The sequence below is a fragment of the Gopherus flavomarginatus genome, chromosome 23 (genome assembly GCF_025201925.1).
Source record: "Gopherus flavomarginatus isolate rGopFla2 chromosome 23, rGopFla2.mat.asm, whole genome shotgun sequence".
In the NCBI taxonomy this organism is placed as follows: Eukaryota; Metazoa; Chordata; order Testudines; family Testudinidae; genus Gopherus; species Gopherus flavomarginatus.
In genome coordinates, this window is record NC_066639.1 from 7,583,136 (window position 1) to 7,607,308 (window position 24,173).

General features: G+C 51.8%; 1 protein-coding gene and 1 non-coding gene across 2 annotated transcripts in view; one reads left to right on the forward strand and one right to left on the reverse strand.

Moving 5' to 3' along the window:
* Positions 1-24,173, reverse strand: part of LOC127039332 (zinc finger protein 569-like) — a 449,001-nt gene that overhangs the window by 229,943 nt on the left and 194,885 nt on the right. The window lies entirely within an intron of this gene.
* TRNAS-AGA (transfer RNA serine (anticodon AGA)) lies at positions 23,692-23,773 on the forward strand. Its single transcript has one exon. It is a non-coding gene; the product is annotated as a tRNA-Ser (tRNA).

Below are 24,173 nucleotides of genomic sequence, written 5' to 3' on the forward strand. Positions count from 1 at the left end.
AGACTAGCTAGCCTGGCTGCCATAGCTGGAGACATACTGGAATACATTCTTAAACACTCAGTTTGTCAGCAGCACCTACAGGATAATTTGGTTCTTATGACTAGTGAGCATGGATTTGTCAAGAACAAATCGTTCCAAACCAATCCTCTTTCCTTCTTTGGCAGGGTTTTGGGCCTGGTGGAGGTGGGTAAACAGTAGATGGGATCTAGCTTGGTGTTACTAAGGCTTTTGACACAGTCCCGTAGGACATTCTCAGAAGCAAAAGAGGGAAATGTAGTCCAGCTGCAATCAGTGTATTGTGGGTGCAGAGCTGATTGAAAGCCAAGACTCCGAGAGCCCTTCTCCATGTTTGGCTGCCCAACGGGGATGGTGTACCTAGCTGGTCCGGCAGGGATCTGTCCGGTGTCAGGTACTACTCTATATTTTCATGAATGATTTGGAAAATGGAGTGGAGAGCATGCTTCTAAAATTTACTACTGACACCAAGCACTTTGGAGCACAGGATTGAAATTCAAAACACCCTTAACAAATTGGAGACTTGGTCTTCTTGAGCCAAACTCCATGGTTAGGGCTCTCTCTCTACACTGGGCTGATGTGAAACCCCAGAGCCAAGCACTCCTCCAGGGCAGTGAGCTCCGACCTTGATTGGTCAGATGCTGCTTAGCACTCTCAGAGCAGCTTTCGCTGGGGGATTCTCCCAGCACTTTCCAATAGCGGGAAAGTATGAAATCCCCATTTGACTGCTGGGGACAGAGCCCGAGAGTGGGGAGCAACTTGCCCAAAGTCCCCAGGAAAAGGAAAACAACCAGCAGTGGAACCAATAGGAAACCCAGCAATGGAACTCAGGAGTACTGGGGGTGTGTTATGGTGACCAGATGTCGCAATTTTATAGGGACAGTCCGAATTTTGGGGTCTTTTTCTTATCTAGGATCCTATTACCCCACACCCCGTCCCGATTTTTCACACTTTCTGTCTGTTCACCCTAGGGTGTGCATATGTGTGGGTCCCAGCTGCTCCCTGCCCCCCTCATTGAAGCAGATGTGCAGGGTTACTGCCCTGGGAAGTGCAGGGCACCAGTGGATGTGGGGTTGGCTGGAGGTAGGGTCTGGCTTCAGGCAGGGCAAGGGCTGCGGGGCTGGCTGGCTTCAGGCAGGGGGGTGCATCAGGGATTGGCTGGAGACAGTGCAGGGAGGATGCGGCTGGTGCAGGCAAAGGAGAAGGTGCAGGGCTGGCTGGAGAAAGAGGCTGACTGTGGGCAGGGCAGGGCAGGGCAGGGGGTGCAGGGCTGGCTGCAGGCAGGGCGTGGGGCAGGGCTGGTGCAAGGATGTTTCATGCCCTAGGCAAAACTTCCACCTTGCACCCTCCCCCCCCGCACACCTGCCCTGAGGCACCCCACCCGTGGCAGCTCCCCCCTCCACCCTGAGGCTCCCCTGTTGTGGCAACTCCCCTGCTCTGCCCTGCGGCACCCCCCTTGCCCCAGCTCACCCCTGCTCCGAGCACAAACACCCCAAGCACTCCGTGGCCGCTTCACTTCTCCCACCTCCAAGGCTTGCGGCTCCTAAGCCTGCCAGGCAGTCAAGCACCCTCCTCTGAGCCACAGCAGCCCTGACAGTTGACAATAGAGGCAACTTAACCCCTGAGTTCCTTCACTGTGTCCACCTCCGGGGTCCAGCTCCGATCACCAGATACTTGGGGTATGTCTATAACACCTGCCGAATTGGTGGGCAGCGATCGATCCAGCGGGGGTCGATATATCACGTCTAGTGTGGATGCAATACATTGAGTGCTCTCCCCTCGCCTGCTGTACTCCAGCTCGGTGAGAGGCGCAGGCAGAGTCTATGGGGAGCTGCAGCAGTCAACTCACCGCGTCTGTGACATTATAAGTATAATCTAATATCTCATTGAAAGGTGACAGGGCCAGAAAGAGTTAATTAAGTCACCTCACCAACTGACCTAACCTGTGGGTGAACCTTAAAAACTGGTTAACAAGATATGTAAATGAACACAGCTTTGAAATGCAAGTCTGCAGTGTTAGAGGTAGAAGGGGAGGTGTTTGCTCAGGTCTTGTGATGTCAACAAACAAGTCTTGTCTATTGCTATAGTTTTAATTCAAAGAGCAAAAAAAGAATATTAACATTTATGATGATACTTGAGTGAAATAGTATTATTGTCTGTGATTCTTTGAAGGTTGTGGTAATCTGTATCTGAACTGTTTGATGGATGCAGTAATTGCCAGGATGTTTGGAAGAAGAGTTAAGCCTATTGTTTTCTCAGGCCGAAAGGCTGCTGGAAATGTATAAGAACCTGGGGCACGATCCTTCTTCATCTCAGATCTGCTTTGGGTTTCAAGAGGGGGAAACCTTAAGCCACGAGGATTGAGATCCCCAGTCATTGACTGGAGCCATCCTGAATATGGACATTGGATTAAAACCTATGGACTATTTCTAAAAGGACTTTTGGCAACTACAAGCTCATCTCTACTGTGTATCTCAACCTCAAAAATTGAATTCAAGTCTATATGTCTATTAATCTTTTAACCAACACTCTCTCTCTTTTCTTTTCTAATAAATTTTAGCTTAGTTAATAAGAATTGGCTATAGCATTTATTTTAGGTAAGATCTAAGTTATAATTGAACCTGGTTATGTGGCTGATCCTTTGGGATCAGAAGAATCTTTTCTTTTATATGATGAAGTAAGATTTTCAGGAATCATCATCATATCTAACAGGTGTGTCTGGACGGAGCCCTGAGGCTGGGTACTTTAAGGGAACTACTTGGTTTAAACTTCTAAGTAATCAGTGAGGTACTACAGAAGCTGTTTTGTGCTGGCTTGGTAAATCTAAGTATTGAAATCACCACCAGCATTTGGGATTTGTCTGCCCTGTTTTGCTTGCAATTCACTCTGATTGAGTGAGCTGAGCTGGCTCCCACGGGCAGCACTGTCACACCTACATCCAGGGTGCAGGGGTCTGGGGGATCTTAGGGGCCTTGGGGTGCACAGATACCTACGTCCAGGCCATAGGGGTCCCTGGGGGGCTTAGAGAGTTTGGGGGGGACACAGATATCAATCACCATGCCCAAGGGTCCCAGGGGGACTTAGAGGGTTCGTGGGGGCACATATTCCTACATCCAGGCTGCAGGAGTACCAGGAGGGCTTAGGGGTTTAGTGGGGGGCAAAGATACCTACGTCCAGGCTGGAGGCATCCTGGGAGTCTTAGGGGATTTGTGGGGGCCAAAGATACCTATGTGCAGGCTGTATGGGTACCAGTGGGTTTTAGGGGTTCGGGTGGGCACAGGTATGGATGTCCAGGCTATATCGGTCCCAGGGGGGGTTAGAGGTTTCGTGAGGGGCACAGATACCTACATCCAGGCTGCAGCGGTCCCGGAGGAGCTTAGGGTTTGTCACAGAGTGTGAGGGAGTCCGGTCCTGCACCCCTCTCCCTGGGACTCACAGTGATTCTGAGCCAGCTAGTAAAACAGAAGGTTTATTGGACAACAGGATACAGCAGAGTTTGGAGGCACAACAGGACCCCACAATCAAGTCCTTCTAGGGGTTCAGGAAACTTAGTTCCCAGTTTGGGAATCCCTGAATTTCAACCACCAAGAGTAAAACTGAAATTTAACTAACCCAACTCCCTCCAGCCAGCCATTTCCTGTGTCCAGCTTCCCGGGCAAAGGTGCTGACGCCTCCCCCCGCCTAGCTCAGGTTACAGGCTGAGTACGTGTCCAGTCCTAAAGTCACCCCCTGCTCTCCCATCCCCCACACAGACAGTCCTTAATCCATCACAGTAAAGCACAGAGCATTTCTCTCATTGAGCAACAGTGACACTGTGTGGCCATGCAGGGAAATGCACAGAACATTTCCCGCATGAAGCAACAGTGATACCATGTGGCCATCCAGGGTAATGAACAGAGCATTTTCTGCATGGAGCTACAGTGATACCATGTGACCATGCAGGGTAATGAACAGAGCATTTTCTGCATGGAGCTACAGTGATTCCATGTGGCCACGCAGGGTAATGCACAGAGCATTTCTCTCATAGAGGAAGAGTGACACCATGTGGCCACTCAGGGTAATGCACAGAGCATCACGCCTATGTAGAAGCTGTAGAGATCCCTGGGGGGCTTAAGGGGTCGTGGGGGGCACAGATAGCTACGTCCTGGGTGGAGACGTTCTGATGGGCATTAAGGGCTTCATGAGGGGCAGAAATATCTACGTCAGGACTGGAGAGGTACGTGGATGGCTTAGGGGGTTGTGGTGAGCATAGATACATACGTCCAGGCTGTAGTGGTCCCGGGGGGTTTAAGGAATTGGTAAGGGTCACAGAAACCTACGTATGGTCTGGAGGGTTTCCTGGGGGACTTAAGGGGTTCTGGTTGCGCAGATACCTACGTACCGGTTGGAGGGGGCCCTGGGGAGCTTAGGGGGTTTGTGTGGCGTACTCATAGCTACAGCCAGGCTGGTGGGGGCACTATGGGTCTTAGAAGGCTGGTGGGGGGCAGAGATACCTATGTAGAGACTGGAGAAGTCCTGGGGAGGGCTTTGGGGGTTCCTGGAGGTCACAAATATCTACGTCCAGGCTGGAGGAGTTCTGGGGCTATTAGGGAGTTGTGAGGGGGCACAGATACCTATATCGACGCTGTAGGGGTCCTGGGGTTGCTTTGGGGCATTTTGAGGTACAGATACCGACTTCCATGCTGTAGGGGTCGCTGGGAGGATCAGTGGGTTCGTGAGGGTGCACAGATATCTACGTCCGGGCTATAGGGATCCTGGGGGGGCTTAGGGGTTTGTAAGGGGCACAGATACATTCATCCAGGCAAGAGGAGTCCTAGGGACCTTAGGGGGTTCATGCTGGGCACAGATACCTGCGTCTAGGCTGGAGGGGTTTCGGGTGTCTTAGGAGGGTTGTGTGGGCACAGATACCTATGTCGATGCTGGAGGGGTCCTGTCATGTCTTAGCGGATTCGTGGGGTCAGAGATACCTACATCTAGGCTGGAGGGGTCCTGGGGGGATTAGTTGTGTTGGAGGGGGAACAGATACCTACATCCTGATGATAGGTGGCCCTGGGTAGCTTAGGCGGTTTTTGTCAGTCACAGATACAAACATCCATGCTGTAGTGGTCCCAAGGGACTTTGTGGGGCTCTAGGAGCCACAGATACCTACCTACAGTCTGGAAGGGTCCTGTGGGTATTAGGGTGTGTGGGGGGCCTACAGATGCCTACATCTGGGCTTGTGGGTTCCCTGGGGGGCTTAGATGTTTGTGGAGAGCACAGATACCATTATCCAGGCTAGATGGGTCCTGGTGGGATTAGGGGGTTGTGGGGGGCACAGATACCTATGTAAGCAGAATCAAGATGAACTCTACCCTGACATCTGGTGGTGAATTATGGCAAGTGTGGAAAAGAATTTCAGGGTCTGATCATGTTTGCATAGACACAGCCACCGTGCCTGACAGGGCAACGGCAGCCTGGGATGGTTACTTTGGCAGCTATGGTATCCCCAGTTTATTTGTTGTTGGGGTGTGAGATGTGGAGTGTTGTCACTCTGATTGTGTGGATGAGGAACTGTGAAACAGCTTTGAGACAGGGATTCTCTCCATCAGTTTAGTGGCATTCACTAGACAAGGGAGTAGGCTCCTTGTGTGAGCTAAAAACACCAATTGCATCTTTTTCTAACAGTTAAATAGTAGAGCTGGTTGTTGAATTTGTTAATATTTGAAGATTCAGGTTCTTGAGCTGAAGTTATTAAAGTGCTGTGTTAACTAGTGGGAGAGTTTGAAACTATATTGCAGAGCAGTGGATGGAGAAAAGCAGTTTGTGGGAAGCTTGGAATGGCTCTCAGAGTGAAATAAGCTAAGCAGTTTTTGGAGACAGCTGGAGCAGATCACAGGTTGGCTGGTGGAGCAGAGCAGCTGGTGGGGAAGGCGGAAGTAGAATCCCACGGAGAGGCAGGGCACTCGGCAGTGGACCACATAAGATGTCCCTTTCTACCCAGGCTGGTGGGGGAAAACCCTGCAGATAGACTCTTGAACTCTGGGGCTACCGGACTGTGGGTGATTTTGGGGTTGCTGGAGTCTTGAAATATTTGAGGTATTGTACTTTGGAGTCTTGGGGTGATTTGGGGATTGCTGGACTCTAGAGCCCAGGGAAAAGGACACGGCCTAGTTGAGGTGTTTTCCCAATTTAATGCTATGTTGTTTATCTCACGTTATTAAACATTTTCTGCTATACCCAGACTCTATGATTGCTAGAGGGGAAGTATTGCCTCTTTGAGGCACCTAGGAGTGCGTATGTAAAATATTCCCATGTCACTGGGTGAGGGCTCGAGCTGGTTTGCATTACGTAATAGGGAAGGGACCCCTATGTATTGAACCCTGTCCTTGCTGCTATCAATTCAGCCTGGCAGACGGGTTCCACCTATGTCCAGGCTGAAGGGGTCCCTGGGAGTATTAGGGGGTTCGTGGGGGGCACAGAGATCTAGGTCCAGGCTTTAGGGGTCCCTGGGGGGCTCAGGGGTTTGGTGGGGGCACAGATACCTACGTCCCAGCTGCAGGGGTCCCAGAGGGGTTTAGGGGGTGTCAAGGAGTGTGGTGGAATCTGGCCCTGCACCCCTCTTCCAGGGACACACAGTGACTCAGCCAGCCAGTAAAACAGAAGGTTGTTTTGGACAACAGGAAAGAAGGATACAGCAGGGCTTTTGGGCACAACCAGGACACGTCAGTTGAGTCCTTCTGGGGGTTCAGGAAGCTTAGTTCCCAGTTTGGGATTCCCTGAATTCCAAATACCCAGCTCCAAACCAAAAATGTACTAACTCCCTCCAGCCAGCCCCTTCCTGTGTCCAGCTTCCCGGGCAAAGGTGCTCACCCTCTCAGCCCTGCCTAGCTCGAGTTACAGGCTTAGGTCCTGTCCCTCACCTAAAGTCACCCGCTGCTCTCCCATCCCCCACACAGACAGTCCCCACTCCATCACAGTAATGCCCAAAGCATTTCCCTGCATGGAGCAACAGTGACACCGTGTGATCACGCAGGGTAATGCCCAGAGCATCACACCTACGTAGAGACTGTAGAGATCCCTGGGGGGCTTAGGGGTCATGGGAGGTACAGATAGCTACGTCCAGGCTGGAGGCATTCTGGAGGGCTTACGGGGGTTCGTAGGGTCACAGATACCTACATCCAGGATGGTCAGGACCCTGGGAGAGTTAGGGGGATTGTGGGGGGCATAAGTACTTGCGTCCAGGCTGTAGAGGTCCTGGTGGGGATTAAGGGCTTCATGGAGCACACCAATATCTTCGTCTGGGCTGAAGGGGTCCCTGGACGGCTTAGGGGGTTGTGGTGAGCACAGTGATCCCTGGGGGTATAGGGACATGGTGAGGGGCATAGATACCTATGTATGTCCTGGAGGGGTCCCTGGGGGTGCTTAGTGGTATTGTAGGAGAAACAGATACTACGTCCAGGCTATAGGGATTCTGGGGGGGCTTAGGGCTTTGGGGGGGCACAGATACCTACATCCAGGCTGGAGGGGTCCCGGGGGGCTTAGGTGGTTTGTGGGGGGGCACAGATATGTACGTCCAGGCTGGAGAGGTTCCGGAGAGGATTAGGGGTTTTTGCGGATGGCAGAGATACCTATCTCCATACTCTAGGAGTCCCTGGGGGGCTTAGGGTTTTTTGGGAGGCACAGATATCTATGTCCAGGTTGGAGTGGTTCCTGGGGCGTTTAGGGAGTTTTTGGGGGGCACAGATACCTAGGTCCATGCTGTAGGGGTCCCTGGGAGGCTAAGGGGGGTTGTGGGGGTCAGAGATACCTAAGTCCAGGCAATAGGGCTTCCAGGGGGAATTAGTGTGTTGAGGGGGGCACAGATACCTAGGTCCAGGCTGGAGTGTTCCGGGGGGGGGCTTAGGCAGTTTGTGTTGGGCACAGATATCTGCATCCAGGCTCGAGGGGTCCCTGGGGGGGGCTAAAGGGGTTTCTGGTGGGCACAGATAACTACCTCCAGGCTGGAGGGGTTTCTCGGCACTTAGGGGTTGTGGGGGGCACAGATACTTCTGTCCAGGCTGGAGGGTCCCTGGGGGGCTTAGCGGGTTCATGTGGGGCACAGATACCTAAGTCCAGACTGGATGGGTCCAGGGGGGGCTTATGGGGTTCAGGGAGCGCAGATACTTATCTCTGGGCTGTAGGGGTCCCTGGTGGGCTTAGGGGGTTTTGGGGGGCCCCAGATACCTAAGTCCATGCTGTAGGCGTCCCTACAGGTGCTTATGGGTTCGTGGGGTGCACAGATACTTATGTCCAGGCTGGAGGGGTCCCGGGGGGGTTGAGGTTTCGTGGGGGGCACAGATAAGAACCTCCAGGCTGTAGGAGTCCCAGGGAGGCTGCGGGGGTACAGATACCTATATCTAGGCTGGAGGCGTCCTGGGGGTTATAGGGCGTTTGTGGGGGGCACAGATACCTAGGTGCAGGCTGTCGGTGTCCCGAGGAGATTAGTCGGTTCACTGGGGGCTCAGATACATCCAGGCTGGATGTGTCCTGAGGAGCTTAGGGGGATGGTGGGGTGCTCAGACACCTGTGTCCAGGCAGTAGGGATCCCTGGGGGGGTTCGAGGGTTCGTGGGAGTCACAAATAGGGACTTCCAGGCTGAAGTGGTCACTGGGACGTTTAGGGGGTTTGTGGGAGCACAGATACCTACGTCCAGGCTAAAGGGGTAATGAGGGTGCTTAGGGGATCGGGGCGGACACAGATACCTACGTCCAGGGTCTAGGGGTCCCGAGGGGATTGGGGGTTGAGGGGGGAACAGATGCCTACGTCCTAGCTGAAGGGGTCCTGGGTGGTTTAGGAGGTTCGTTGGAGTCACAGATATCTACGTCCAGGCTGTAGGGGTTCCTGGGGCATTCGGGGATTTCTGGGAGTCACAGATACCTACGTGCAGACTGGAAGGGTTCCAGAGGGCTTAGGAGATTTATGGGGGGCACAGATACCAACATCCTGGCTGTAGGGGTTCCCATGGGGATTTGGTGGTTTATGGGGGGCACAGATACCAATGTCCTGGCTGTAGATGTTCCTCCACAGTACCAATCTCCAGGCTTTGGGGTGCCCCCTTCTATTACCTGGGGGCTGCAGCAGGGGCACAGAGCTTCTCTGGTCTCACTCCTTTACCTCTGCCCCGCTGTGGCCCTGACACCAGAGAAGCTCTGTGCCCCTGCTGCAGCCTCTGGGCCGTAGCAGGGAGTGGGAGCTCCTCCAGCCCTGGGGCCACCGTGAGGGAGACTTTTCCAGGGGGACCCAATTTGGCCAGGGCCCCCCCAGGACCCCGACAGCCTGGATGTAGGGTTATGTGCGACCACAGCCCCTCTATGCACCCCAGGAACATCTACAGCCAGGACATTGGTATCTGTGCCCCTCATAAAACCCCTAACCCCACGGGAACCCCTACAGCCAGGATGTTGGTATCTGTGCCCCCCATAAATAGGCTCTGCTGTATCCTTCATTCCTGTTGGCCAAAAAAACCTTCTGTTTTACTGGCTGGCTGAGTCACTATGTGTCCCAGGAAGAGGGGTGTAGGGCCAGACTCCACCACAGTCCGTGACACCCCCTAAGCCCCTCCGGGACCCCTGCAGCCTGGACTTAGGTATCTGTGGCCCCCACCAAACCTATGAGCCCCCCAGGGACTCCTACAGCCTGGACCTAGATATCTGTGCCCCCCACGAACCTCCTGAAGCCCCCCAGGGGCCCCCTACAGCCTGGACATAAATATCTGTGCCCCTCATGAACCCCCTAAGCCCCCCAGTGACCCCTACAGCCTCGAAATAGGTATCTGTGCCCCTCACAACTCTTTAATACCCCCATAACCCCTCCAGCCTGGATGTAGATATTTGTGACCTCAAGGAACCCCCTAAGGCCTCCCCAGGACTTCTCCAGCCTGGACATAGGTATCTCTGCCGCCCACAAGCCCCCTAAGATCCATACGGCCCCCATCAGCCTGGTTGTAGGAGTGTGTATGCCATACAAACCCCCTAAGCTCCCCAGGGCCCCGTTCAACCGGGACATAGGTATCTGTGCAACGACAACCCCTAAAGTCCCCCAGGGATCCCTCCAGACCATACGTAGGTCTCCGTGCCCCTCACCAACTCCCTAAACCCCCAGGGACCACTACAGCCTGGACATATGTATCTGTGCTCACCAGAACCTCCTAAGCCATCCAGGGCCCTTTCCAGCCCGACATAGATATTTGAGTCCCCCATGAGGCCCCTAATCCCCACAGGAATGCCTCCAGCCTGGAGGTAGCTATCTCTGCCCCCCACGACCCATAAGCCCCCCAGGGATCTCTACAGCCTGTACATAGGTGTAAAAGCAACAAAGAATCCTGAGGCACATTATAGACTAACAGACGTTTTGGAGAATGAGCTTTCTTGGATAAATACCCACTTCATCAGATGCATGACGAACTACATAGGTGTGCTACTCTGTGCATTACCCTGTGTGGCAACACTGTGTCACTGTTTTTCTATGAGAGAAATGCTCTGTGCATTTCCCTGGGTGGCCACAGTGTGTCACTGTTGCTCCATGCGGGAAATTCTCTGTGCATTACCCTTTCTGGCCACACGGTGTCACTGTATCTCCATTCAGGAAATCGAGAGTGCCTTACCCTGCGTGGCCACAGGGTGTCACTGTTGCACCATGCAGCAAATGTGCTGTGCATTACCCTGCGTGGCCACACGGTGTCACTGTTGCTCCATGAGGGAAATGCTCTGGGCATTACCCTGCATGGCCACATGGTGTCACTGTTACTCCATGCGGGAAATGCTCTGGGCATTACTGTGATGGAGTGGGTACTGTCTGTGTGTGGATGGGAGAGCAGGGGGTAACTTTAGGTGAGGGACAGGACCTAAGCCTGTAACTCGAGCTAGGCAGCGGGGAGGGGGTCAGCACCTTTGCCCGGGAAGCTGGACCAAGGAAGGGGCTGGATGGAGGGAGTTAGTTCATTTTTGTTTTGGAGCTGGTTTGTTGAAATTCAGGGAATCCCAAATTGGGAACTAAGCTTCCTGAACCCTCAGAAGGACTCATTTAAGGGGTCCTGGTTGTGCCCAAAAGCTCTGCTGTATCCTTCATTTCTGTTGTCCAAAACAACCTTCTGTTTTACTGGCTGGCTGAGTCACTGTGTGTCCCAGGATGAGGGGTGCAGGGCCAGATTCCACCACACTCTGTGACACCCCCTAAGCCCCTCCGGGACCCCTGCGGCCTGGACTTAGGTATCTGTGGCACCCACCAAACCTCTGAGCCCCCCAGGGACTCCTACAGCCTGGACCTAGATATCTGTGCCCCCCACGAACTCCCTAAGAACCCCCAGGGATCCCTTCAGTCTGGACGTAGGTGGAACCCTTCTGCCAGGCTGAACTGATAGCAGCAAGGACTGGGTTCAGTACATAGGGGTCCCTTCCCTACAATATAATGCAAACGAGCTCGAGCCCCCACACAGTGACATGGGAAAATTTTACATACGCACCCCTAGGTGCCTCAAAGAGGCAATACTTCCCCTCTCGCAAGCACAGAGTCTGGGTGTAACAGTAAATATTTAATAACGTGAGATAAACAACATAGCATTAAATTGGGAAAACACCTCAACTAGGCCGTGTCCTTTTCCCTGGGCTCATGAGTCCAGCAATCCCAAAATCACCCCAAGGCTCCAAAGTCCAATATCTCCAATGTTTCAAGAGTCCAGCAACCCCAAAATCACCCACAGTCCTGTAGCCCCAGAGTTCAAGAGTATATCTGCAGGGTTTTTCCCCCTGCCAGCCTGGGTAGAAAGGGGCACCTTACGTGGTCCACTACCAACTGCTCTGCCTCTCCATGGGATTCTGCTTTTGCCTTCCCCACAAACTGCTCAGCTCGGTCCACCAGCTGCTCTGCCAGCCGACCTGTGTTCTGCTCCAGCTGTCCCCCAGAAATGCTAGACTCACCTCACTCCGTGGGCCACTCCCACAAACTGCTCCTGTCTGCCAACTACTGTGTTTTGCAATACAGTTTCAGACTCCCCCACAAGCTAACACATCTTTTCAGTGATTTCAGCTCAAGAACCTAGAACTTCAACTCTTAAGAGAATCAAAAATCAACACTGCTATTCAACTGTTAAAAGAAAAAAAAGGTGCAATTGGTGACTCTAGCTCCCCCAAGGAGCCCACTCCCTTGTCTAGCGAGTGCCACTCAATTGGTGGTGAGAATCACTGGCTCAGAGCAGTTTCACAGTTCCTCATCCACACAATCAGGGTGACAACACTCCACATCTCATGCCCCAACAACAAATAAATTGGGGATACCACAGCTGCCAAAGCAACCATCCCAGGCTGCCGTGGCCGTGTCAGGCCGGGTGGGTGTGCCTATGCAAACACGATCAGCCCCTGAAATTCTTTTTCACACTCGCCATAATTCACCACCAGATGTCAGGGTAGAGTTCGTCCTGCTTCTGCTTACATAGGCATCTGTGCCCCCCACAACCCCCTAATCCCACCGGGACCCATCTATTATGGATAAAGATATCTATGCTCCCCACAAACCTCTAAGCCCCCCAGGGAACCCACAAGCCCAGATGCAGGCATTGTATGCCCCACAAACCCCCGAAGACCCACAGGACCCCTTCAGCCTGTAGGTAGGTATCTGTGACCCCCAGAGCCACACAAACACCCCCGGGACCCCTACAGCATGGATGTTTGTATCTGTCATCCCCACAAACCGCCTAAGCTATCCAGGGCCCCCTACAATCGGGACATAGGTATCTGTTCCCCCCCAACACACCTAATCCTCCCCAGAATGCCTCCAGCCTAGACGTAGGTATCTCTGACCCCACGAATCCCCTAAGCCACGACGGGACCCCTCCAGTATGGATATTGGTATCTGTGCCCCCACAACCCTCCTTAGACCCCCAAAACCTCTCCAGCCGAGATGCAGCTATCTGTGCCCTCACAACCCCCCTACACCTCGCGGAATGCCTCTAGCCTAGCCGCAGGTATCTGTGCCCAACACGAACCCCCTGAGGGCCCCAGGACCGCTCTTGCCTGGATGAAGGTATGTGTGCCCCCCACAAACCCGTAATCCCCCCCACCCGGATCCTTATACCCTGGACATAGGTATCTGTGCACCCTCACGAAACCACTGATCCTCCCAGCAACCCCTACAGCATGGACGTAGGTATCTGTACCCCAAAATGCCCAAAAGTAACCCCAAGGCCCCTACAGCCTCGAAATAGGTATCTGTGCCCCCCCACATCTCCCTAATACCTCCAGAACCCCTCCAGCCTGGATGTGGATATTTGTGACCTCCAGGAACCCCCTAAGCCTCCCCAGGACTTCTCCAGCCTGGACATAGGTATCTCTGCTCCCCACAAGCCCCCTAAGACAAATAGGGGCCCCACCAGCCTGGTTGTAGGTGTGTGTATGCTGCACAAACCCCCTAAGCTCCCCAATGCCCCCTCCAATTGGGACGTAGGTATCTGCACAATCACAACCCCTTAAGTCCCCCAGGGACCCCTCAAGACCATACGTAGGTTCTTGTGCCCCTCACCAACTCCCTAAACCCCCAGGGACCACTACAGCCTGGACCTATGTATTTCTGCTCACCACAACCCCCTAAGCCGTCCAGGGACCTCTCCAGCCCGGAAGTAGATATTTGTGTCCCCCATGAATCCCCTAATCCCCACCGGAATGCCTCCAGCCTAGACGTAGCTATCTGTGCCACCAGGACCCCTAAGCCCCCCAGGGATCTCTACAGCCTCTACGTAGATGTGATGCTCTGTGCATTACCCTGCATGACAACACGGTGTCACTGTTGCACCATGAGGGAAATGCTCTGTGTACTACCCTGCGTGGCCACATGGTGACACTGTTGCTCCATGCAGGAAATGCTCTGTGCATTACCCTGCATGGTCACACGGTGTCACTGTTGCTCCATGCGGGAAATGCTCTGTGCATTACCCTGCATGGTCACACGGTGTCACTGTTGATCCATGCGGGAAATGCTCTGTGCATTACTGTGATGGAGTAGGGACTGTCTGTGTGGGGGATGGGAGAACAGCAGGTGACCTTAGGACCGGACATGTGCTCAGCCTGTAACCTGAGCTGGGCAGGAGGGAGAGGGTCAGCACCTTTGCCCAGGAAGCTGGACACACGAAGGGGCCGGCTGGAGGGAGTTGGGTTAGTTCAGTTTCGGTTTTGGTCTGGGTGGTTGGAATTCAGGGAATCCCAAACTGGGAACTAAGTTTCCTGAAGCCCCAGAAGGACTCGATTGCGGGATCCTGCTTGTGTCTTCAAGATCTGCTGTATCCTTCACTCCTGTTGTCCAATAAACCTACTGTTTTACTGGCTGGCTGAGAGTCATTATGAGTCCCAGGAAGAGGGATGCAGGACTCGACTCCCCCACACTCCGTGACAGACCCTAAGCCCCTCCAGGACCCCTGCAGCCTGGATGTAGGTATCTGTGCCCCCCACCAAATATCTAAGACCCCCGGAGACCCCTCCAGCCTGAACTTAGGTATCAGTGCCCCCCACAACCCCACTAAGCCCTCCAGGTACCTATACAGCCAGGACATTTGTATCTGTGCCCTATAGGGACTCCATAAGCCCCCTGGGACACTCCAATGTGCACGTAGGTATATGTGCCCCTCAAAACCCCCTAACCCCCCAGGACCTCCTACAGCCTGGACGTAGGTATTTGTACCCCCACAACCCCCCGAACCCCCCCGGGACATATACAAACTGGACGTAGATATCTGTGCCCCTCATGAAACCTCTAACCCCCGCTGGGACTGATACAGCCTGGACATACGTATCTGTGCCCACCCAAACCCCTAAGACCCCCTGGTACCTGTACAGCCTGGACATAGGTATCTTGGGCCCTCAAAAATCCATTAAGACTCCCAGGATGCCTCCAGCCTGGACGTAGGTATCTATGCCCCCCACTAACCCTCTAAGCCCCCCTGGTACCACTACAGCCTGGATGTACTAATATGTGACCCCCACGAACCCCCTAAGCCCCCCTGGGACCCCTAGAGCCTGGAGATTGGTATCTGTGTCCTCCCCCAAAACTCTCTAAGCCCCCCAGGGACCCCTACGGCATGGACGTAGGTACCTGTGCACCCCAAGGCCCCTAAGATCCCCCAGACCTCTACAGCCTGGATGTAGGTGCGACGGTGCTGCCTGTGGGAGCCAGCTGAGGTCACTCAATCAGGGTGAACTGCAAACAAAACAGGGCAGACAAATCCCAAACGCTGCTGGTGATTTCAATACTTAGATTTACCAAGCCAACACAAAACAGCTTCTGTAGTACCTCACTGGTTACTTAGAAGTTTAACCCATGCAGTTCCCTTAAAGTACCCAGCCTCAGGCCTCCGTCCAGACACACCTGTCAGATATGATGATGATTCCTGAAAATCTTACTTCATCATGTTAAAGAAAAGATTCTTCCGATCCCAAAGGATCAGCTACATACCCAGGTTCAATTATAACTTAGATCTTACCTAAAATACATGCTATAGCCAATTCTCATTAACTAAACTAAAACGTATTAGAAAAGAAAAGAGAGAGAGTGTTGGTTAAAACATTAATAGACATATCGAACTGAATTCAATTTTTGAGGTTCAGATACATAGTAGAGGTGAGATTGTAGTTGCCAAAAGTTCTTTTAGAAATAGTCCATAGGTTATAGTCCAATTTCCATATTCAGGGTGGCTCCAGTCAATGACTGGGGATCTCAATCCTTCTGGCTTAAGGTTTCCCCCTGTTGAAACCCAAAGCAGATCTGAGATGAAGAAGGATTGTGTCCCAGGGTTCTTATACATTTCCAGCACCCCCGCTGGATCGATCGCTGCCCACCGATTCGGTAGGTGGTACAGACATACCCCAAGTATCTGGTGATCGGAGCTGGACCCCGGAGGGGGACACATTGAAGGAACTCAGGAGCTAAGGTGCCTCTATTGTCAACTGTCAGGGCTGCTGTGGCTCAGAGGAGGATGCTTGACTGCCTGGCAGGCTTAGGCGCCACAAGCCTGGGAGGCAGGAGAAGTGAAGCGGCCACGGTGTGCTCAGGGTGCTCGTGCTTGGAGCAGGGGTGAGCAGGGGTGAGGGGCGGTGCCGCAGGGCAGAGCGGGGGAGTTGCCACAAGAGGGGAGCCTCAGGGTGGAGGGGGGGAGCTTCTACGGGTGGGGCACCTCGGGGTGAGGGCGCAGGGGGGGAGGGTGCAAGGTGGAAGTTTCGCCTAGGGAGTGAAACATCCTTGCACCGGCCCTACCCCATGCCCTGCCTGCAGCCAGCCCTGCACCCCCTGCCCTGCCCAGCCCGCAGCCAGCCTCTGTCTCCAGACAGCCCTGCACCTTCTGCCCTGCCCACACCAGCCGCATCCTCCCTGCCCTACTTGCAGCCAGCCCTGCAGCAAGCCCCTGACAAACCCCCAGCCCTGTCTCCAGCCATCTCCTGCCGCACCTGCCTGTGGCCCTGCCCAAAGCCAACCAGCCCCCACACACATCCAGCCTTCACCAGCCCTGCACCACCTGTCTGCAGCCAGCCCTGCATCCCCCGCCCTGTCTCCAGCCAACCCGATGCACCCCCCTGCCTGAAGCCAGCCAGCCCCGCACCCCTTACCCTGCCTGCAGCCAGACCCTACCTCCAGCCATCCCCACATCCACTGGTGCCCTGCACTTCCCAGGGCAGTAATCCTGAACATCTCCTTCAATGAGGGGGGCAGGGAGCAAATGGGACCCACACATGTGCACACCCTAGGGTGACCAGACAGCAAGTGTGAAAAATCAGGACAAGAGGTGGGAGGTAATAGGATCCTAGATAAGAAAAAGACCCCAAAATTCGGACTGTCCCTATAAAATAAGGACATCTGGTCACCCTAGCACACCCCCAGGACTCCTGAGTTCCATTGCTGGGTTTCCTATTGGTTCCACGGCTGGTTCTTTTCCTTTTCCTGGGGGACTTTGGGCAAGTTGCTCCCCCCTCTAGGACTCTGTCACCAGCAGTCAAATGGGGATTTCATACTTTCCAGCTATTAGAAAGTGCTGGGAGAATCTCCCAGCAAAAGTTGCTCTGACAGTGCTAAGCAGCATCTGACCATTCAAGGTTGGAGCGCACTGCCCAGGAGGAGTGTTTGGCTCTGGGGTTTCACTTCAGCCCAGTGTAGCGAGAGGGGTCCAGCCATAGAGTTTGGCTTAAGAAGACCAAGTCTCCAATTTGTTAAGGACGTTTTGAATTTCAATCCTGTGCTCCAAAGTGATTGGTATCAGTTGCAAATTTTAGAAGCATGGTCTCCACTGCATTTTCCAAATCATGCATGAAAATATTGAATAGTACTGGACTCCGGACTGATGCCTGCCAGACCCACTAGGTACACCCTCTCCATTGGAGAGCCAAATATGGAGAAGGGCTCCTGGAGTCTGGGCTTTCAACCAGCTCTGCACCCACATTACACTGATTGCAGCTGGACTGCATTTCCCTCGTTTGCTTGTGAGAATGTCCTACGGGACAGTGTCAAAAGCCTTAGTAACACCAAGCTAGATCCCATCTACTGTTTACCCACCTCCACCAGGCCCGGAACCCTGCCAAAGAAGGAAAAAGGATCCGTTTGGAATGATTTGTTCTTGACAAATCCATGCTCACTCATCCTAAGAACCAAATTATCCTGTAGGTGCTGCTGACAAACTGAGTGTTTAAGAATGGATTCCAGTATCTCTCCAGCTATGGCAGTCAGGCTAGCTAGTCTGTAAGTCCCAGGGGTCTCTTTGTTCCCCTTTGAAAGATAGGTCCTGTCTTGTTCATGGATGGGAAGATGGTTTTTTTCAGGGATCTGAGACGAGAACTGGGGCACAACACCTGGTTTGTTAAGGCCACAAAAACGGAGGCAGGAACCTCTTCTGTCCTGCTGGCAAAGAACCCCAGGTACCTAAAAGATAGGGACTCACATCCTTGAAAGGGCTTTAAAAAGGAAGTGGTTAAAAAGTTTGGCCCCGACCATTTCTTGTTTCCACAGACTAGACACTTTAGCAAACTTTAGAATTCCTTAGTGCTATAACACTGTGAAACTCCCCTTTCTCCTTCACAGAGGGCTTCAACACCCCTTCTCTCACTCAGGCTCACAACTGCAAAGAATACGAGAACTGTCCCTGTTCCCATTGGACAAATGGGAGGAGCCTGAGGTATAGCGAAGGGAGGTGACCTACCCAAGGGCCTACACAGTAAGGTGGTGGCAGAGCCAGAAAGAGAAGCCACCAGTCAGACTCCTGTTCTAACAGACAACAAATCCCCCCAGAGGCAGGGATAGAGCTCAGGAATTGAGATGGTGGGAAAATTTCATTCCAACCGTTTCTGTCCGAAAACCCCATTCAGACTAAACCAGTTTGTTTCTCAGAATCATAACAAGTGAGATGGAATTGCTTTGCAAAAAGATTTTGTTGCAAAACAAAAGCATCTCCTGTTTGTCACAGTGTGTTAAATTGTGTCATCACACAGAAGGAGGAGACACTTAGATCTTGAAAATTAGATAAGATGCTTCAGTCTGAGCTAAGTCGTTGCTGCTCTTAACAATTCCAAAATAAAAAAATACAAATAAAAAAGACTGTTTCAGCTAATCGATTATGTCATAATCTGCTCTGAGTAAACGTGATGGGACACCTCATATTATGCACTACTCCTAGTAACATTCTCCAATGGATCCCCATCCTCCACCCACCATGAGGTAGGTAAGAGTGGATCATTATTATCCCTACTTGAAAGAGGGAGAAGCTAAGGCTGAGAAAGGAGAATTGACTTGTCTTAGGTCACCCAGCCAGGCAGTGGCAGAGTTGAGAATAGGACCCAAGAGCCCTGATTTTCAAACTAACCATCGGATCTTGAATTTCAGACATTGAATGACCTGAATAAAGTGCTCTCACATGAGCTCCAGACCAACAACAGTGCACAGTAATTATTCAGCAAGTATTTGAGGAGAACTGAAATGTTAGAGAGAATCATCAACTGCTCAGAGACAATTAATGCAGAGAAGCAGCAAAATTCTTCAAACATAGAACTGGTTCTGACTTATTTCCTTGGTCTTAAAAGAGAACAACATGGACCTGAGTCTCCTCCCTGTCAATAGCCCCCTGCTCAGCCAATCAGGATAGAGACTGAGGATGGGAGGATGAGGATTCTTACCAGAGAGCCCAAAAGATGGCCCAGGTGACTGCTGGGGATCACTGCCCAAGCACTATTTCAGTCCCACATTTTTGGGTGGACCTCTCACAGTGGGAGCTGCAGAGAACTCCCCCGCAACACACACACACACAAGCACACCTGCTGGTGTTGAGATGGGAATAGGAAAAAAGAGAAAAGAAGCAAGAGAAGAAGAGAAAGGAGAGAATGATGGATGGAGGAAAAGCTGAAACAAAAAGGACAAACCCTTATGTCCCCACTGATTCTAAGGGACAAAATCACAGGTGCGCAATAAAATTCTGCCTCCTTAAGCTCATGTTTTCCATGTCTAGAATTCAACTCTCACCAGATGGATCAGACTGAGCAGGTTTCAAACCTCCAGGAGGCTCTTACCTTCTAAACAGGGATGGCTGTTTTCTAGTAAAATCACTAAAAGGGAAGGAGAAAACTCGAAAGAGGTTCCTCCTGGTGCTCACATCTGTGAACCCGAATACTTTATCAGTCCTCAAGGAGAGACCTGGAGAAGGAGACTTGCTTATGCAAAGCCATAGGGGTCTCTGAGGTTTCCCTGGCCCCTCGCCCCTGTCCTGCCAGGCTGATGTCAGCATCTCTCAGTGAGGTCACCACCTCCCCACCACCTTTGACCAATAGTCTGAGGTCCTCCAAAAGGCCTTTGTGATGTCACTGCCACACCCTCCCTTGCTGTGCTAATGTCTTGCCCCAGGCCAGGCACCTTGGAGGTTTGAGCTACTCTCTGTGGATCACCGCACTCAAGGAGTGTTCGTTCTAGGCAGCAAGCCGGTTAGAGAGTAAAACATCAGATGCTGCTCCCAATGCTACGCTCCGTTTTTCAGAAATTAGTCGACTTTATGGGCAGAAGAGACCATTAGAGCATCTAATCATATAATCATAGAATATTAGGGTTGGAAGGGACCTCAGGAGGTATCTAGTCCAATCCACTGCTCAAAGCAGGACCAATCCCCAACTAAATCATCCCAGCCAGGGCTTTGTCAAGCCTGACCTTAAAAACCTCTAAGGAAGGAGATTCCACCACCTCCCTAGGTAACCCATTCCAGTGCTTCACCACCCTCCTAGTGAAAATTTTTTTTCCTAATATCCAACCTAAACCTCCCCCACTGCAACTTGAGACCATTACTCCTTGTTCTGTCATCAGGTACCACAGAGAACAGTCTAGATCCATCCTCTTTAGAACCTCCTTTCAGGTACTTAAAAGCAGCTATCAAATCCCCCCTCAGTCTTCTCTTCTGCAGACTAAACAAGCCCAGTTCCCTTTGCCTTTCCTCATTAGTCATGCGCTTCAGACCCCTGATCATTTTTGTTGCACTCTGCTGGACTGTTTTCAATTTTTCCACATCCTTCTTGTAGTGTTGGGCCCCAAACTGGACACAGTACACTAGATGAGGCTTCACCAATGCCAAATAGAGAGGAATGATCACATCCCTCGATCTGCTGGCAATGCCCCTACTTATACAGCCCAGAATGCCGTTAGCCTTCTTGGCAACAAGGGCACACTGTTGACTCATAGCCAGCTTCTCGTCTACTGTAACCGCTAGGTCCTTTTCTGCAGAACTGCTTCCTAGCCATTTGGTACCTAGTCTGTAACAGTGAATGGGATTCTTCAGTCCTAAGTGCAGGATTCTGCACTTGTCCTTGTTGAACCTCATCAGGTTTCTTTTGGCCCAGTCTTCCAATTTGTCTAGGTCCCTCTGTATCCTATCCCTACACTCCAGCATATCTACCACTCCTCCCAGTTTAGTATCACCTGCAAACTTGCTGAAGGTGCAATCCACACAATCCTCCAGATCATCAATGAAGATATTGAACAAAACCAGCCCCAGGACCGACCCTTGGGGCACCGCACTTGAAACCGGCTGCCAACTAGACATGGAACCTTTGATCACTATCCGTTGAGCCTGACGATCTAGCCAGCTTTCTATCCACCTTACAGTCCATTCATCCAGCCGATACTTCTTTAACTTGCTGGCAAGAATACTGTGGGAGACCATATCAAAAGCTTTGCTAAAGTCAAGGAATAACACATCCACTGCTTTCCCCTCATCCACAGAGCCAGTTACCTCCTCATAGAAGGCAATTAGGTTAGTCAAGCATGACTTGCCCTTGATGAATCCATGCTGACTGTTCCTGATCACTTTCCTCTCCTCTAAGTGCTTCAGAAGTGATTTCTTGAGGACCTGCTCCATGATTTTTCCAGGTACAGAGGTGAGCTGACTGGTCTGTAGTTCCCTGGATCCTCCTTCTTCCGTTTTTATAGATGGGCACTACAGTAGCCTTTTTCCAGTCATCCAGGACCTCCCCCGATCACCATGAGTTTTCAAAGATAATGGCCAATGGCTCTGCAATCACATCTGCCAACTCCTTTAGCACCCTCGGATGCAGCACATCCAGCCCCATGGACATGTGCTCGTCTCCAGTTTTCTAAATAGTCCCGAACCACTTCTTTCTCCACAGGGGTCTGGTCACCTTCTCCCCACACTGTGCTGCCCAGTGCAGCAGTCTGGGGCCTTCCTGATTTCACTCCTGGATGCCTGAGCAATATTTTTATACCCCTCCCTGGTCATTTGTCCAATCGTCCACTTCTTGTAAGCTTCTATTTTGCGTTTAAGATCAGCAAGGATTTCACTGCTAAGCCAAGCTGGTCGCCTGCCATATTTACTATTCTTTCTGTACATCGGGATGGTTTTTTCCTGCAACCTCAATAAGGATTCTTTAATTTTCAGAGGATTGGAACTGATTTCAGTGAAGGAACATGTTTGCTAGATTTTCATCCATTTATACAGGAAAACATTGAGTGTTTCCATTCATTTCAGGGATCCCTATTCAGTGTAACTCCTCAACATAATGGAAATGCCATTATTTTTGTTGAAAGAAGAGGTTTATAAGGGGGCATTGGGATTAGAGCCAAGGATTACTTGATCTGCAGTCAAACACTCTACCACTGAGCTTTACCCCCATGACTGCTGTGGGGGTAAGTCAGTGATCTTAAAGATTTTGAAGGACAGGCCCTGCCTCAGAGATCTCCTGTTCTCTTCCCAGACCACAGTGCTTTGAAAAATGGGGTTTTATTAAACTTATAGATACATGGAGACACCACAGCTTGCACACCCACCCACATAGCTTCCCCCAGTGACGTAGCTACCACCTCTCGGGGGGATGGATTAACTACATGGACGGGACAGCTCTCTCCCCTCTGCTCAGAGCATCTTCATTCTTTATGAATAGGTAGGAAAGAACTTCCTGAATGGACAGTAACGAATTCATCAAATATTGCTGGGTCTGCATTCAATATGGGTAACTGGTCGTGCTGGTCTGGATTGATAGGAGCATTGCCAGCAGATCGACAGAAGTGATTATTCCCCTCTGTTCGGCACTGGTGAGGCCACATCTGGAGCATGGCGTCCAGTTTTTGCCCTCCCACTACAGAAACAAATTGGAGAGAATCTAGGGGAGGGCAACAAAAACGATTAGGGGGCAGGGGACTTACAAGGAGAGGCTGAAGGTACGGTCACCCAGAGGGGGGGCAAGTGTGGCAATTTGCCCCAGGCCCTGCAGGGATCACATGAGAATATATTATTCTATAATATTGCAACTTTTTTTTATGGAAGGGGCACCCAAAATTGATTTGCCCCAGGCCCCCTGAATCCTCTGGGCAGCCCTGCCCACTCCATCCCCTTGACTCATTCTCCTCCCTCTGAGGCCCCACCTGTGCTCTGCTCTCACTCCCATTTGGCCACTTCCCAACCCTGCTCTTTCTCTTTGGCTGAGGCCTGCTGGTCCACCTTTTGCTCACTCCTCTCCTCCCCGAAAGCCTCCTTGTGTCTCTCCACCCCCAACCCCAAGGTCTGCCTGCTACCCCCACCTCTCTGCCCTTCCCCTGAGACTCAACCTGCCCAAACCTCTCTGCCCCCTCCCCAAAGACCAGCCCTGCCCAGCACTCATATCTCTCTATCCCCTCCCCTGACCTGCCCTGTCCACCACCCACACCTCTTTGCCCCACCCATGAGACCAGCACTGCCCACCACTTGCATCTCTCTGCCCCTCCCCTGAGGCCCGCCCTGTTCACCTCTTTCCTCGGTCATCTGTTGTTGTGCCTTGAAACATCAAGGATGGAATAAAAAGCTGAGTTTACTCCAGGGTGAGGAAAGAAAGGAGCCACCAACTCCCTGACAAATCTCAGTGACCCAGAGAAAACCTGCCCCCTGCTATTACAATCCCTGATGTACTGGGGATATGATGGTAAAGGAACTGTCTGAATGATCAAGGCAGGAAATGAACTACAATCTACAGGAACGTCATTGACCACAAACACACTCTCCTCATGCTCCAGCTAGAAGGGAAATGAGCAGGAATTCTTGCAGTTCAGCCATAGACACACTTACACAATGACACAGCAGTGAGTGTGTTGTGGAAGCTGGTCTGTGGAAACATCTGGAATTGATCACTCAGTGAGAACAGAACTGGAGTGTAGTGAGAGACACATCTCAGGCAAGTAGTTGTGGCTGAGTGGTTAAAGCAATGGACTAGAAATCTATTGGGGTCTCCCCACGCAGGTTCAAATCCTGTCAACTACAGAAGAAGTTGTGGTCCTTTAGTTTCAACAGAGCTAGATCTTGTCTCGTTCCCAAGCTATATCTACACTACTGGGTAATGTGGCTTTAAAGTGTTTGAATTAAACAGCTGTTGAATGTCCACACTATGCTTCTTGTCTTACCAGAGCACATCCGTGCTAGAATCTTGTATGGCCATAGAGAGCAGTGCACTGTGAGTAGCTGTGCAACTGGCTGCAGGTGCTTTGGGAAGGGTTTGCAATGCCTCACAGGCCAGTACAGCATCACATGATGCAGGTTTCTCTATCCCATTGTTCCATGGGAATCCTACTAGATTGCCAGCTGCTTTTCAACTGCAATGTGTTTGGATGGGGGTGGGGAAGAGTGAGTGAGTGTGTGGGCACACTGTCTCTAAGTTAAGACA